Source organism: Phalacrocorax aristotelis, chromosome 2 (assembly GCF_949628215.1).
Source record: "Phalacrocorax aristotelis chromosome 2, bGulAri2.1, whole genome shotgun sequence".
NCBI lineage: Eukaryota > Metazoa > Chordata > Aves > Suliformes > Phalacrocoracidae > Phalacrocorax > Phalacrocorax aristotelis.
The window spans coordinates 156,868,321-156,884,255 of record NC_134277.1 but is presented as its reverse complement, the minus strand read 5'-3'; the positions used below and the strand labels follow the sequence as shown (position 1 = coordinate 156,884,255).

The following is a 15,935-nucleotide window of genomic DNA, read 5'->3' as shown; positions in this document are numbered from 1 at the left end:
AAATGTTAAAACACTTATGGGATGCAGACAACCTTAAAGGCACCCTGATGCTCTTGAAAATTAGGTTTAGCTGGCTAAAGGCTTTGACTCACAAGAGCAGCATATTCATATGGGAACGAGTAAGGGAACTGACTACCCTCCTTGCTCCTCTGCTGGACCTGCACACTCCCACCACTGAGGCAGCAGCACAGGATGGACAACTCTGGAGCATGCATTCCAGCTGATGAGAATATGCTTCTGCTCCAGAGATATTCACCCTTAGAGAGAAGTACCTGGGCATCGTAGATCTCTCAGGATGTATTATAAAGGATGGAGAGTCAGAGAAGGGCCAGATTCTTAGAGGGTTCCAGGGTGGAAAGGAAAGGAATGGGTAAAGATGCCTTCACCCACTACTGGCTTCGGTCAGTTTGGTACTCCCTCTTGCCTAGTAACACATTTCTGGCTGCACTGAGCCCTCTATTTATAAGACAGACCTTCAGGGTCTAAGCATGTGATTTCTCTGGTGGATGAACTAACTGAAAAAATTCCCACCTGCTACTGCAGGATCTGTCCTGTGGAAGTGAGTCCTGAGAGGAGGCAGGGTGATAAAAGTCGTCTGCCAGCTGCTCGTAATCCCCAGGGTGAGAATCCTTGGGTCAGACAAAAGCAGAGGGCTCTTCCAAGCTGTTGGGAAATTTGGCAAGATGACAGGAATAATGAAAAAATGTACTGATTTGTGCTTGCACTTCAGACTTACACCTCTGAGCATGTTTGTGAAAAGGTTCATGAACCAGGGTTTGAAGAACATTCTTCTGTCCTGTAATCTGATAATTCCCCTTTTATAAGTTTTTTCGCTGTGCTGCTTTTTGTGCTAGAGACAAGGAAGTGTAAAACCTGGCAGTTCTCCTTCCCAGGATGCTGCATGAACTTTCTCTTCAGTTAGTTATGAACCAGGATATTCACCCACAGGTTTCACTTTGAGTCTGAAGTTCAAACAATCCCAAAATCTCAGCACAGATCTCAGTCACGTGCAAATGAAAGTGTAAATTGGTGGGAGTTAACCAGTATTTTGTTAATGCAGTGACATTCATTAGCATCTCAGCAGGCTGAGAGAGTTGGGATTGTTCAGCCTGGAGAAGAGAAAAGGCTGAGGGGAGACCTTATTGTGGCCTTGCAGTACTAAAAGATGGGGGCAATCTCTTTGGAAGGCTTGTTGTGACAGGACAAAGGGTGATGGCTTTACGCTAAAGGAGGGTAGATTTAGACCGGATATAAGGAAAATGTGTTTTACAATGAGGGTGGTGAAACACTGGCACTGAAACACTGGTGAAACACCACCTGGAGAGGTTGTGGAGGCCCCATCCCTGGAAACATTCAAAGTCAGGTTGGACAGGGCTCTGAGTTGAAGATGACCCTGCTCACTGCAAGGGGGTTGGACTAGATGACCTCTAGAGGTCCCTTCCAACCTAAACCATTCTATGATTCTATGATCTGGGAGTCTGTGCAATCATTAGCCATGTCTGTCCCAAACACTCTGTATGCAGCAAGGAGTATAGTATCTTCTTTCTCCCCCAAATTCCTAATGACCATGGATAGGACAGAGTCAGTTTAAAACCAGCCCAAATTGGCTACATGGAACCCATCAAGCTGCAAACAGCAATGTGACTGCCTGACCTTGTAGAGATCTGCCAGTTTAGCCTGACAGTTCTTGACCTCCCAGCTGAAGCGTTTACATGTGCCCAGGAGGACTTTTTCCAAGGCAGACAAATGACAAGTCCCCACCCAGACCTCTGTGGCAATGCAGGATTAGGTGTTTCGACACCTAAATTCTACCTACAGGCTTGGAAAAAGCTGGCAAGTGAGATGGGGTGTTGGTTTGAGATCTAGAGCCACCTCTGCAACCTCATAACCAGGTAGGGAGAGGTGGGCTGTGGCCCCATCTCCCCCTTCCCATCTGTCTTGCAAGTCTGGATGCAGAGCAACCCAACCTCAAGGAACTCCTGAAAAATAATATTATAGCACATGAAAAAGAGCCAATGTCCATTTTTAACATTTTCCTGTCTGTCAGTCTAAGTATCTCGGAGCTTTCTCGGTTCTCTCAGGTAGCAACCTGACATATATTCTTTTAGCCTTGCCTCCAAAAAAGTGACCCTTGGAGCAGAGTCTCAGTACATGAGGAACTGAATCCATCTTCCTGTACTTATTAGTTCACAGCAAAGTAGGTTTTCTTTGGCTGCACAATGCAACCTGAATACAGCAACTTCAGCTGCAAATACTCCTGGACCAGGAGGGACATAGGCAGCCTGAAGGTTAGCGTCTGGGAGCCCTGCACCACAGTTTACAGAGGAGCATTTCCCGCATCCCCACCACCCAAATCTACCTGTTACATAACCAGGTGAGGAGCCTTAAGACCATCTCCAACATCGCCATCTCCTGACTCACGCTAACACTGCACATAGCCTCTATGGCACTCAGCCTGCAAGACATAAAAAAATGGCACCCTCAGATTTTATGGTACTGAGAGTGTTGTCAAATGTTGCAGCAATTTTGACATTGTTCCTATTTATTGACTTTTATCTGAAAATTATTATCCATGAGTTGTTAGTAGAAAGAGATTATATTATAAGCAGAATATGCAACAATGAAGCTGAGTATTTTTTCTCTCAGGTATTTGTGCTCCTGTGGCTAGCACTGCTAAGCTCTACTGCTCATTTGTAATTTCCTCTGAAAATCAATTACTCCAACACCTTTTTTTTTGCCCCCAACCCTTGTCATCAATAAGAAAAGGAAAAAATATGAACATGCTAAAAAAATCCTCCTTTGACTTTCTTCTGAGTTAAAGCTTTGTTTCCACTCCCCTTTTGCTCCCCTTTAGCTTTCAGGTGTATACCAGCACAGTCATTGTGAAAGGCACACCGTTTGTCTTGATGTAAGAGGCACGGAGCCAGCCAAAATGACGCTCTCTAAAATGGAAAGAAAATGACTTTGAAGCACAGGAAGACACAAACGTTCAGTGTTTCCTTCCGACCCTGTGGCTTTCAGTGAGGCACTCCCAGTGATTTCTAAGGAATTATCGTTTGCTTTTTCAGATTCTTCATCGGTTTTTTTTCCATCCCTTTTGTAATGTGAAAAGTAAATCCTGTCATGGACTTTCTATAAAACATATAGAACACTGGGTTATGACAAAGCCTTTTCCTGACTTAGTCCTGAGAGCTTCTGCTTCTCCAAAGAAGTGGTAGATGATTCAGCCAGCAGCGAGCAGTAAGTCATTCAGGGACACTTAGTCTCTCTGGCCCTCTGTAATCAGTTTCCTTCTGTTTAACCCTTCTGCACATGCTATTTGTTCTAGTAGGGGTGGTCTGCCTGAGATGTGTGATAGCAACATGACTGAGTGCCCAGTGACAGCTTTGCATTTCCAGGGCCTTCTGGGTAGTATTTCTGTAGCAAGCCCCCATAGGGGTTGCACACAGCATTTTGAACACTATTCCTACAATATTCCTACACAATTCCTCAAATAATTTCAAACAAATCTGTAATTTATAGCTTTACAGAGCCTGGAGACCTCAGCTGAGGACCTCCTGCAGACCTTATTGCCCAACTAGTCAAGAGGAAGGGCAGAAGGGCAGGAGAAAGGAAACCACTTCATCTCAATTTCACAGATGCATTTCTCATGTGTGAGATCTGCATGGCAGAGCCAAAGTCTGAACCCACCCATTCAGAGGATGAGTCCAGCACTTGAAATAAAAAACTCGTTTTCATCTTCCTTTTTAGAAGGAATAAATCAAAGCAGCAATGGAAAGTACAGGTGCAAACTCAAAACCCTGTAGTGGTTCTGTTTGGAGAAGTGGGTGTAGAAGTACTTGATGTTTCAAATGCAAATACTTTTCTGCAGCTCAGCTCAAAAAGAGATAAACATCACTGTTCTGTGGAATTTAACTTTGATAGTCCAAGAAAAGAAAAACAAGTGAAAGTGATAGCCTGTCATGCCAAGAGAAAGTGATTTGAAGATGTCATGGGGCAGGATGGTACAGGGACCCGGCATCTGCAGCATCGCTTAAATCAGCATGTGCTATGGGTGTTCAGCACCTTCAGAAATCTGGCCCTTCAGCATCTTTTCCCTTAATCAAAGGTGCTGGAGCATTGCCAACCACTAAAAGGTTGGGTTAAGCAAAAGGAAGTTAGTTTAGCTTGTTGAGTCAAGTGATTTCATGTAACTTGCTCTAGAGGGAGGCTTTTTTATTCCAAAAGGAATCAATTGTCAGTGGTTAAAATGTACTTTTAGAATTTATATATTTAATTAGTAATTGGAAACTTGATAAGGCAGAAGGGACAGAGTGGAACATTCAGTGTATTGCTGTTCTGAGCATGTGAGGGATGATCTGAATTTGTTGAGAAAGGAGGAAGATGGTCTGGAAAAAATGTTTTCAAGACAAAAGAAAAAATATTTTATCTCATTGGTGAGGAGGTATTGGTCTGTGGAACTGAAACCGATCAGCTGCCTTTCTTCCACATCTAGAAAACTTAGTTGCTAACCTCGGTAAGTGCAGATTGTACCTACTATTAAGCAGCAAGTCTTCCTCACCTAGAAGGTTTCCTCATGATGGGATGGAGCCATTTTTCATTCATCTTGAGGTCTCTTTCAACTCCATAGCCCAGGTGCTCAATGTGCTATTTGCCTGCTTCGGAGGCCGTCTGGGCTATGGGGGAGCCCCCTGTGTGTGTTGGATTGCTGGGACAGAAGATATAAAGAAAGGGAAAATATACTCCTCATGGGTTCTCTTGGTTTAGTTGACTCCCAGGAAACTTCATGCCAAGAACACCCCAAAATTCTGGCTCCTCCTGAAACTAATTATTTTTAACCTTTGGTAAAATAGACCGAAGAAATATTTTGCTTTTTCTGGAACAATTATTCTGGGAAGGAAGAAAATAAAAGTTCACAGAAAGTAGCTCAACTTTTTCTTTAAAACCCTCACTTAGTATACTTTGAAGGGGTTTAAACAGTCTTCTTACCTTAAATAAAGCAGGGATTTTAAATCTGATATCTCATTTTGTGGGTGAACACTGACTCTCTGTAGGTATTCTGGGATAGTGCCTTATCCTCCACTCCTATTGAAGAGCTTCCATTTTATATCAACCTCTAAGTATTCATTTACAGTCATGTACATTTACACTTATATTCAAGGCAGAGTCCTAGCCTGCCATCAGGGCACTCACCTGGAAAAGAGCACCAGTGCGTTCCAGTGGCTTTTCTAGTGACTTTTTAAACATAAAAGAGTACCACTTCAGAAAGAGTGGCAAACTTCTCAGTCGGCACCTCTTCTGAAAAAGAAAAAGCCTTTGATTCAGGTAAACTCTGAGCAGAGTGAATGTGTGTCTTCTGCACTGCATGCAGAAGTGCATGGCTACCTTACCATGGAAATGCCGGAAAGGGGTCCCTCACTGCGGGGTAGTTTTGTGAACATTGCCCATGTCTCCTTGTTTCACCACCCCACTCTGAGCCAAACCGGTCTGATTAAGCAATGTCAAAATAAACCCTTTTGACATTTATGAAACCATTCCTTGACTTTTCTATTTGCCAGACTTCTGCATTTTATGAAAAGATCACCTGAACTATGTGTTGGGACAAATAAACAACTGCCTGAAAAATACCCTGCAAATTAGAATAAACTTTGCCCGTCACTATGGTAACAGTCAGTTCAAAGTTTCTTTAAACCTTCATGGCACAACTTTTTTTGTTACACACTTGTGAGATCACTAAGGCTGGGATGAGAAGGAGGTGGGTGAAGGGGTATCTTCTGCCCCAAAGCCCTAGAAAATTCTCTTTCCATTGGCTTGGCTGTCACGATAATTTGGGGTAGCTGAGAAAAAGAAGGTGAGAAAAAATATACATGCTGATTTTGATCTTATTCCTCAGATTCTTGACTGAGCTTATCTTTTAATTTAGTATTGCAGGATGTATTCCTGAAATAAAGAACACATATTGAAAGAAAGCACGATGGAGTCAGTTAATAATTAAACAACACCAATTTGAAATACGCCCATAGAGGGATCTACCTGATATCACAAGTCTTACATATTTGATAATTGCACAGGCAAGCTTTGTTTAATGAATGGTGATACTTGAAAAAAAATCATGTTAGGAATTGCTGTGAAAGGTTTTATTTTAATAAAAGCATGTGTGATCACACAAGCTCTTATATCATATCCTTTCCCACACAGACTCTTGCATACTTCTGGCAAAAGCATTAGCTGTTTACATTTTCTTTGTTTTCACTCCAGCAGCGTGTGACTAATCCCTCAATGCAAGCACTTAGGTTGACTCTATCAAAAATGGCTTTGGAGGGGTTTGCTGTTTGTTGACAATGATTGGGAATAAGAGCAAATCACTTCCTCTGAAATGTATCATAAATAGAAGAGTGTCAGAGCAGCTGTACAGGGTCAGCCCGAAGGGCTCTCCAGCCCAGCATCCTCTCTCTGAGGTTGGATAGGAGCAAAAAGGAAGTGTATAGGCTACACAAGAGAGTAAGAACAGGGTAAGTTTGCAGCAATCCCTCCCTCCTATCTGCTTTCAGGATTTTTTGGCTCAGGCATTCCCTGAGTTAGAAATGGTGTCAGCGTTTAGACCTGGGTAAGGAGTATTGTTCAAAGATGAAAGCTGGTACTAGCACTGAAGCAGACTCTCTTGGGCTTGTTTTCTAAAATTTTCTCTGTTCTCCAGCCACTTGCCACTCCATTGCCATACTGCAGTTTTCAAGCCCTCACAGTGACCTCATGTTTTCTTAGTTTATCAGGGGGCTGAGTCTATCCACTAAATGAATAGCCTCTTAGTATAACATAGCCCTGGGCATAAATTAGAGTGGAGAATGAGGAAAACCCTTGCTATTTCAAACAAAAAAATATAAGTTCTGTATTTCTTATGGACTAGAAAACTAAAAAAAAAAATTACATTTTTCATGCTGTTTTCTAAAGAATTGAAATGTTTTAGTAGGGAAAAAAGCACATATAAGCACATATAAGCTGAACTTCCTGATTTAATCATGCCTTTTGGGGCTTCTGTGCTCCTAGTTTCCCATTAGTCATGGATAGTGAGTGGTCTCCTCTCTCAGGATGCCCTCAACATCTCTGAACAGAGTTCAATTTGTCAGGACCTCTGCTTTCCTTTAGTTGTGCTGGCACCCAAAACCTCAGATGTCCCAGAAAAGTGTGGTCTCCCAAGGCTGCCAGGGTGGCAGCAGTCTGAAAGCTTTAAGGTCCTGAAGCTGCAGAGAGCATCCACCAAAGCTGTCTCCCCATATATACACCTTGGGAACTCCAGCTCTGTACGAGAGCAGAGCTTCAGCTTTCAGATCTGTGTTTTAACCAGTAGGTTTTTGACTAACATTTGGGTCTGATATCTTTCTACCAACAACACTTTTCCTCAGCCAAATCTCCATCATCTCCCTTCAGGGGACTCCATTTTCTAAAAATGACACAGAATCACAGGCTGGAAGGGACCTTGGGGATCATCTAGTCCAACATTTCTAGGAAGAGCGCAGTCTAGACAAGATGGCCCAGCACCCTGTCCAGACGACTCTTGAAGCTGTCCAACGTGGCCGAGTCAACCACTTCCCTGGGGAGATTATTCCAATGGTGACTGTCCTCACTGTGAAAAATTTTCCTCTCGTGTCCAATCGGAATCTCCCCAAGAGCAACTTGTGTCCATTCCCCCTTGTCCTCTCCATGTGACTCCGTGTAAAAAGGGAGTCTCCATCTTCTTTGTAGCTACCCCTTAAGTACTGGTACACGGTGATGAGATCCCCTCTGAGCCTCCTTTTCTCAAGGCTGAACAAACCCAGTTCTCCCAGCCTATCCTCATATGGCAGCTTCCCAGTCCTTTGATCATCTTGGTGGCCCTTCTCTGGATCCCTTCCAGCCTGTCCACATCCTTTTTGTAGATCGGGGACCAGAACTGTACACAGGACTCCAGGTGTGGCCTGACAAGCACTGAGTAGAGCAGGATAATGACTTTATCTCTGCTGGTGATGCCCTTTTTGATGCAACCAGCATCCTGTTGGCCTTCTTGGCCGCAGCAGCACACTGATCGCTCACGTTGAGCTTCCTGTCCACCAGGACCCCCAGGTCCCTTTCCACAGAGCTGCTCTCCAGCCAGGTGGATCCCAGTCTGTGCTGCACTCCTGGATTATGACTCTAAATTTGAGCTTCTGGTTCTGTGAACCATTTGCAGACCCATACATACATGAATGCTGGGTGATAGATGTGTCTCCTACATGCTCCTAGTAGAAGGGTATATGGAGACAGCTTTTATGTCCTTGCAATCATCCATGGAGTACCCAGCTTATGCTTCAGCAGACCAGAAGGTGATTCAGGTTTGAGGAATGTACATGCTGTTAAAGAACATTAAGGTAATGCTGAATGGTAGTCAGAGAAGCAAAAATGGGATTTAGGTTATTTACTAATTAACATGTATTTTTGTTTTCTTCATTTTATGACTTCAGAAAGTAAATGCATCTCTTTTTTTGCTATTAGAAGAGGCACAGTCAGGAACAGTTAAGGCCCCTGAATACTGGTTTAGGATTATATTTTACTCTGACATTGGTCTTTGGCATGACTTAGCTTCTTTCTTCTCCTGTAACAGTGATCCATCGCTCTTCTTTAAACAGTGTTTTGAGAGCTAGGGTGTGGAAAAGTGTAGCAGAAGAACTGAGAGTCTGACTAATCACTCGTGGATGGAGCGGGCAGGATTACTGTTTTCTATTCTTGCTCTGCTTTACTGTCATGTGTGAACTTGGCTGGATCCAGCTGATCTGTTAATTTGGTCAGGTTACTAAAATTCTAATTTAATGACAAAACCAAAAATTAGACTGAAAAATATGTTGTTCACAAAAGCATCTACCTCATTTTCTGTTTTAGCTCTTTCATTAGCCTGCTTCATCCTGCACTGTTGGCCCAGGAATATCTACATGTAAACATTTTAGCCATATGTGCTTCTCAAGTGGTGACAATGCCTTCTGTGTCTATTGTGTGTAAAGATAATTACTTGCAGAGATATTGGATTTCCTGGCCCGGAAGGTGTTTGTGGTTTTTGTAACAAAGGAATTAGAGCACAGAGGGAACAGGAGGGCTTAAAAAGCATCCGGGTAACAGCAAAACATTCTGTACTTTGGAAAGCCTGTTTTCCCTTTTTCGTCAAAATGCAATTGTAAGTACATCCTTTCCTTGACAGCTCACCCTGCCCAGCAGCTCTGAACCATTCGGTATGGAGGTCTGATACAAATCTCATTAAAATCAGTAGAGAAGCCTGCAGACCACACTGGATTTGGCTTTAGAAGAATGCAATGTATGCAGCTCTTTAAGATCTTACTCCACATTTCTTTGCTGCAGATGCCTGTTAGGCAAAGCAGTTAGTTAGGTCAATGCTAATAATGTTCTTTGTATCTTCTGTCTCTCTGCTTTGATGTATTAGTGAGCAGAGTAAGAATTTACTGGGTGCAGCATCTTGAGCGGCCTTATTGCAGTAATTTACACCACTGTCAATCGTAGCTGAGCACAGTCCAGCTAGTGAGATTAAGTTAGCTATAAATGAGGAAAGGATGGTTTAGAGGCAGGGGTTTTAACCGTGGTGTCAGAGGCTTAGAGTTCATTTTTGCAGCTCTCCTGCGCAATCTAAAGCAAATGATTCCGGATGGGAGCTGAAAAGTTACTTACTTGCTGAAGTTCCAGTTGAGGCAGATTTTAAGTGTCCACAACCCTCAGAGTGACACACAGAATTTTAACTGCTGTGGCACCTCATAGTACAGAGGTGCCTAGTTTTTTCTGTCTGGGCTTGCCAAAATGCCTCATGTCCCACGTTGTAGATGTCCACAGGTGCCTTGCAATGAAAGGAGAGTTGAGTTTATTCCAAACCTCTGGAGATGCTGATGATATATAACATCAGGTAACACAAAGAAACCTGCCTCTCCCTGAGAGAGGAGTAAGTCACCTCACCTGGACTTTGGACAGTATAGAATAACAGGACAGCAGATGAAACATGGCAATCTTTTACCTTACTGTCATTTCATTAATCCCTCAGGGAAAAAAAACAGGGTGAAACTTCCAGGGCTGAGGCAGCCTCATCTGTCTGCCCCAGTGACTGCCTTCATTTTTAGAGGTGCTGAACACCTGCGAGCCGGCTGGTACCTGCAGCCCGGAGCAGGATGTGTTGTCCTGCCTGGCTGATGTGATTACAGGTGCCATTTTTACTCCTTGAAATATCTGACAGGACTTGACGGTTTATCCTGTCTAACTTAGTAAGGGGCTTTTCTATTTAACCTTGTTACATTTTAGGCATTTTTCTTTCACTTGGATGTGGTTTTCTTTACTATGTACCTTTCTTAGAAGCTCGGTTTTTTTTTTTTATCATCGCAGCTTGCTATTTCATCTTCTCAGAAAACTTAGCTTTGAAAGGGATGGGTACTCAAGCTCATCTTAAGTTGTGCCCCTTCCTGGGCAGTCTTTCTGAAAACAGGGAGGTTGCTCTGAGAACACTTGGGCGTAGGTACAAAGCCACCAGCAAGAGCAGTGGTTTCAGACTGCAGGGAGGGAGTTGTGGCAGAGCCATGATCCCAAAGACAATTCAAAGGTAAGAGTAGGATCTCACACCTGGGGTGGTGACATGAGTCCAAGAATTATTGGCCAAAACGGTTCCAACATAGGTGTGGAAGGATAAATTAGGGATGTTCCAGTGCTGTCTCAGATGTTCTCTGAAGAAGTTCTGGGAATAATTTCTATGAAAGGCATTTACCCACAGGGCACAGTGTAATTGCTGATTTGGGAAATAGGGATGATTCACTTATGTAAGAGACGCCCATACTATTAGCGTATAAGATGCACTGCTTATCATAGCTTTTTAGTGGCATTGTGCCTAATTAATTCATGACACCTTAATTAATAGGTATACAATGAAATATCCCCACATGACCTAAGCATTATGGAGTAGGTTGTGCCCTACAGACTCTGTCTAGTGTTGTTGTAAAGGAACACTTCCCAGTTTCTATAGGAGTTCAAAGTGTGTGCAAAGTTTTATTCTAACTGTGGTCATTTTTCTCTAAGGGTGATTTTAACCACTGGAGAGAGGACCTGAAACCAAATAGTGTTCAAGGGCAAAAGCATCCTCAAATACTGAAGATTACTCATTCTACACCCTAGCTTGACAGATGGTTTCCGTCACTGTAATGGGCCACACTGAAACTCAGCACAGAAATCTGATTTGAAGATCAGCCAAGAAGCATCAAGATACTTGTGTCAGGATATCTGGATGTCCTAGCTGAAAAAAGCCTTTTCATAGCTTCATATTAATGAAAAAGAAAGTTCTACCTCATTATGCTAGAGCTGTTAGTAAAGTTGGAATTTAGGAAATACTTCTCCTTTTTGTTCTCTTAATGTCTAGATGAGACGGGAAAAGTTATGGGTTTGAAGTCACAAGACCATGCAAGATTTTTTTTAAGATGTCTAGTGATGAGGACTGCAGGGATGACACTCTGGTGAGTACCTAGAAGATGAAGGCTAGTTGTCACTGCAAATTTTTCCAGGCTGTTTTTGCTTTCAAACACATGTGATTTGAATCATGCCCTACCCTGCAAAAGTGAGAACCATGGAATCTTGCTTTAAATCTCAGTATCAACTTACTGCAATATTTGCTAAAACACCAGCCTATCATTAAGATGTGCATATTCAGCTTAAGGGGTCTTAAATGCGTATTTTAAAATGTTGACACAAATATTTTAATATTTTGTGCATTAGATGCCTAACAGCCCCTCAGCAATGTGAGGACTGCCATGTCACCTTGGAGATCTGTAGGTTCTTCTAGCTCACACTTCTGATTGTGCCTAGAATGACAACTCTCAGCCTTGTTGTGGGTCAGTTAAAACTCTTGCCTGAATTCTGGAGTAAATTTTGAGCAAATTTAGCTAGAGTTATGGTATAGTAAGAAAATTAGAATATTGGGTCTTGAACTAAGTAAAATACAACAGTTCTGTGTAGGTTCTGACATGCATCTTTGAGTGCAATACATTCAGAGCAAAACCTGGGAGATGTGAACCTAAGCAAACTGAAAACATGATGTACGCGAGGCTCTTTGGGTGAGATTTGCTTATTTTTCCTGCTGAAAAGGCATTTGGTATGCTTTTGCATATTTGGTCAGTGCACTTGAAAGACCAAACAAGTGCAAGCCAGTGCTATTATTTTTTTCTCCAGGGATGCTCTTCAACTGTCTTGAATTCTCTAGTAAGGCCTAGGATTTTAGTTTCTATCCCTCAGGCTAAGGAAGATTGGATAGTTCATCCATGGAATGTATTAATACCATTTCTTAATCATCCAGAGCAATCACTGTAGGTTGTGCAACACAGAGCACTCCTTTTTTCTGCAGGGGCTGTGCTTGCTGACAACCAAGGAGAGCGCAAGACTGCATATTAAATCCTGGTCCCCTTGTATGGAAGCACTCTTATCCCAAAATAAGAGCTCACCTTGGCATCTTTTATGATCACATGTATGAGAAAATAGCTTAGAATCAGACCAACAGAAAATACTGGGGCACAAATATTGCTTTTGTGTCTTGCATAAGAGGGTAGAAAAGACACTTATGATGAGGACTCAAGAAATGTGGGCTAAGTCCTGGCACCAGTACAAAATTCTGGTGTTGCCTTGGGCAAGTGACTTTGAAATGCAATTCTCTGTTTGCAAAATGGGGGTAATAAAATCTCGTAGCAGTGTTGGAAGGATAACTCCATTAATATTTATGATGTGCTTGGGTACTCCAGTGCCAGGAACCTTTATATCTACCTCCCCTACTACAGGACACTCAAGTTCATGGTTATTTTGGTGAGGACACACACCAGAATGCCAGCAGGAAGATGGCAGTGTCTTGTTTGAAATTAGTTGAAAAAAATGGAATAACTGCCTTTTGAAAAATGCTGGTACATCAGCACATGTCTTCGTCCTAAAGAGAGATAAAAAGTTAAACTAGCTGTACATTATATAACTGGCTGTTAAATGATGTACTACACTCTTCCAAGGGAAGGAACTAGTGCCTCCTGGGAGGTGTAGTTCAATGCCAAACAAGCTTATGTGGAAGAACATGATTATAAATGACCAAGATCTATGGCTGCCATGAAGCTCTAGTCATTCCACTGAATGTGTGGGCATTAAGATTAATTCCAAAAGCTATATTTTATTTTGAGTTTCCTGTTAGAAAGTCCCATCAAAATCTTTGTTTATTGGTTTGTTTGTTGTTGGTGTCTGCCCTGTGTGTCATGTCCCCCTCCCCACCCCCATAGATCTGCTTGATTTTAGAGGTAGTATCTGATGGGAAAATGACATGTTGAGGAGTTCATTTTTCAGGGTATTTTGAGTAACCCTCAGCCCTTTCATTAAGAGATTTTTATTTAAACCACTGGTTTAAGTTGCTCTTGGGGAGATTCCGATTGGACACAAGACGAAAATTTTTCACAGTGAGGACGGTCACCATTGGAATAATCTCCCCAGGGAAGTGGTTGACTCGGCCACGTTGGATACCTTCAAGAGTCGTCTGGACAGGGAGCTGGGCCATCTTGTCTAGACTGTGCTCTTCCTAGAAAAGTTGGTCTAGATGATCCCCGAGGTCCCTTCCAACCTGTGATTCTGTGATTCTTTTGCCATCGGGAACTGTACTTCCATGATATCAAGGCCTGATTTGTAAAGAAGGTGACATGAGATCAAAGGAAACTCTCTTTCCTTTACAACTGTACATTTGCACTTTAACCCTCTGCAGCAGGTGAAGGATACCTTTGCCCCTGCCCTGTGCTACCCAGTGACTTTATGAAACTATCTTGTATCTTTCCTTTAAATGTTTTATCACTGCTTGGAACAGTGCTCTGTCTTGTGTTTCAGCACGTTTATTTTCTGTGGGAACAGCGATCTGATTGCAGTGTATGTGTGTGGGTGGGTAGATTATAAATTATAGGCTCTGAGCTCAGGTGCACATCTTGGGAGCAACTTTTAAATAGTTGCATGATTAACAAACCCTTCTCCTTTGTGGAATGGAAAGCAACTTCTGTCTCGAAAATCGCTGCTTTACTTCAGGAATTATCCCCCATGGAGCCTGAACAACTTGATGCTGGAGGGAAAATATTTGTTGTGTTATGGATGTGAGGCCAGATAACTAGCTATCTGTGGAATGATTTATAGACAACAGACTTGGGAGGTGGGAACAGGGGGAACTTTTCAGGAAACGTGTTCATTGCTTTGGAGGGATGTTGCATGCAGGACTGACTGAGACAGCCTTTTGTGGCTGGAGTGGTTTAAGAAGGTCTTGTCCCCAACACTTTGTTGTTGTCCCTCAGCTGGAAGCTGTCCTTAGCTGAGCAGCAAACGTTCCTTTGACAAACACTTGTCTCCCTTCAGTGTAAAGCCAGTGAGGTTGTTTTAAGCAGCCAGTAGCAGTGGGCTCAGCTATGTTTCAGCGGATGCAGTATGTTCATGCAGTTGTTCAGGGTGGCTCAGCTAACTGCTCTGGAAGGCCAGTAATTAGACTAGATGTAGGGGAAAAATATAACCTCACTCATGGCTATTTTAAAATAGATACTGCAATTTTTATAGAGATGGATGGCATATAAATATCTAGATAAATTAATGATATAATGGAGGCTTTTTTGCCATTATGACATCTTAAAACTCACTACCACTCTTAGTCCATCTATGTTATGGATTGCAGACCCAGGCCAAGAAATATATAAGCAGATGCTTAACTTTAATTATAGAAGCAGGCCCACTGATTTCAAGGAGAGTACTTGTATATTTTTTTAAATTAAGCATGTGCTTAAATGCTTTCCTAAATATAGACCTAATCCAGTAGTTCCGTTAAAAAAATAATGCCCAGCAAGCCTCAAAGTAAAAGGCTAGAAAAATGAAAGAAGAATGGTTATAATACTGCAAAAAAGCAAAGCAGCATTCTGATCAATTCTCTTTTGCAAGCAATCTTGTTGCAGTTTTACCACATAATCCGACTGGATTGCTCAGATAAAAGAGATGCAGGCATATTTATTTACCAAGTGTTTCTATTTAACATTCCAAGTATCAGTCTAGAGCATATGTGCCTGATTCTGGAAACCGTCTGTTCACAGAACTTTAATTGGTTTTCCCAGGCAATGTGTGTGCTGCCTCCTCACAAAGTGGAAGCAAATATTTATTAACAATAGGAAATAGATAATTTTATATGTGAGTTTCTCTTGGTAGTGTTTGTGGAGAAGGCACACATAGTAGGCATCCTTGAGGGTCAGTACCTCAGGGTAAATATGGCCTCAAATGCAGAGATGGTAGGAACATGCTTGAATACAGCAGTTTGCCAATGCCAGCATTTCCAGGGGTGGTTTTCATGCCAACAAAAAAATATATATCCGGGTGAATAGCTTCCCAGAGAACATAAATTCAACCAGTGTGGTGTTGACCTGATAAATAGCAAGTTTAGGGAAAATGATTGGAAATTAAACAGGATCAAGATAAAACTGACTCATGGCTAAATTCATAGCTAAATGCTGAGAAGAACAAAAACATAGACAAGGGGGAATCAATTGATTACCAGTAAACTACATGCAAAAGGTTTCAGAATGATTGAAGCAAATTATACTCAATAACAAAGGAAGGAATGCGATAGGTTTTTAAAGGTGTGTTTTATATGCATAGTATATTGTACTCTAGGAGACAATGCGTTATTTGTGTATGAATAAAAATGTCTATGTATGTCTATACACATGCCTAAAGAAGTAAATCTATAGGTTTAAAAAAGTAATATATGCATAGGTCTAAAAACATTATTTTCATTAGTTTAAATTTTCCTGGGCTAAGCAACATCTGTTTGGAGAAGTTGGCAAAACCCCATGCAGAAAATAATTCTTCTTTACTTTGTAATTTCTGTTGGGGGCACAAAGTCACAGAAGTTAAGGAAA

The 15,935-nt window shown here is 42.0% G+C and overlaps 1 long non-coding RNA gene across 1 annotated transcript in view; it reads right to left on the bottom strand.

Moving 5' to 3' along the window:
* LOC142053984 (uncharacterized) overlaps positions 1-15,935 on the bottom strand; it is a 40,714-nt gene that overhangs the window by 14,995 nt on the left and 9,784 nt on the right. The window contains exons 2-5 of the long non-coding RNA XR_012659410.1: positions 9,685-9,847; positions 5,194-5,298; positions 4,562-4,708; positions 2,360-2,455 (exon numbers count right to left, since the gene is read on the bottom strand). This is a non-coding gene — a long non-coding RNA (uncharacterized LOC142053984). The remainder of the gene's footprint in view (positions 1-2,359; positions 2,456-4,561; positions 4,709-5,193; positions 5,299-9,684; positions 9,848-15,935) is intronic.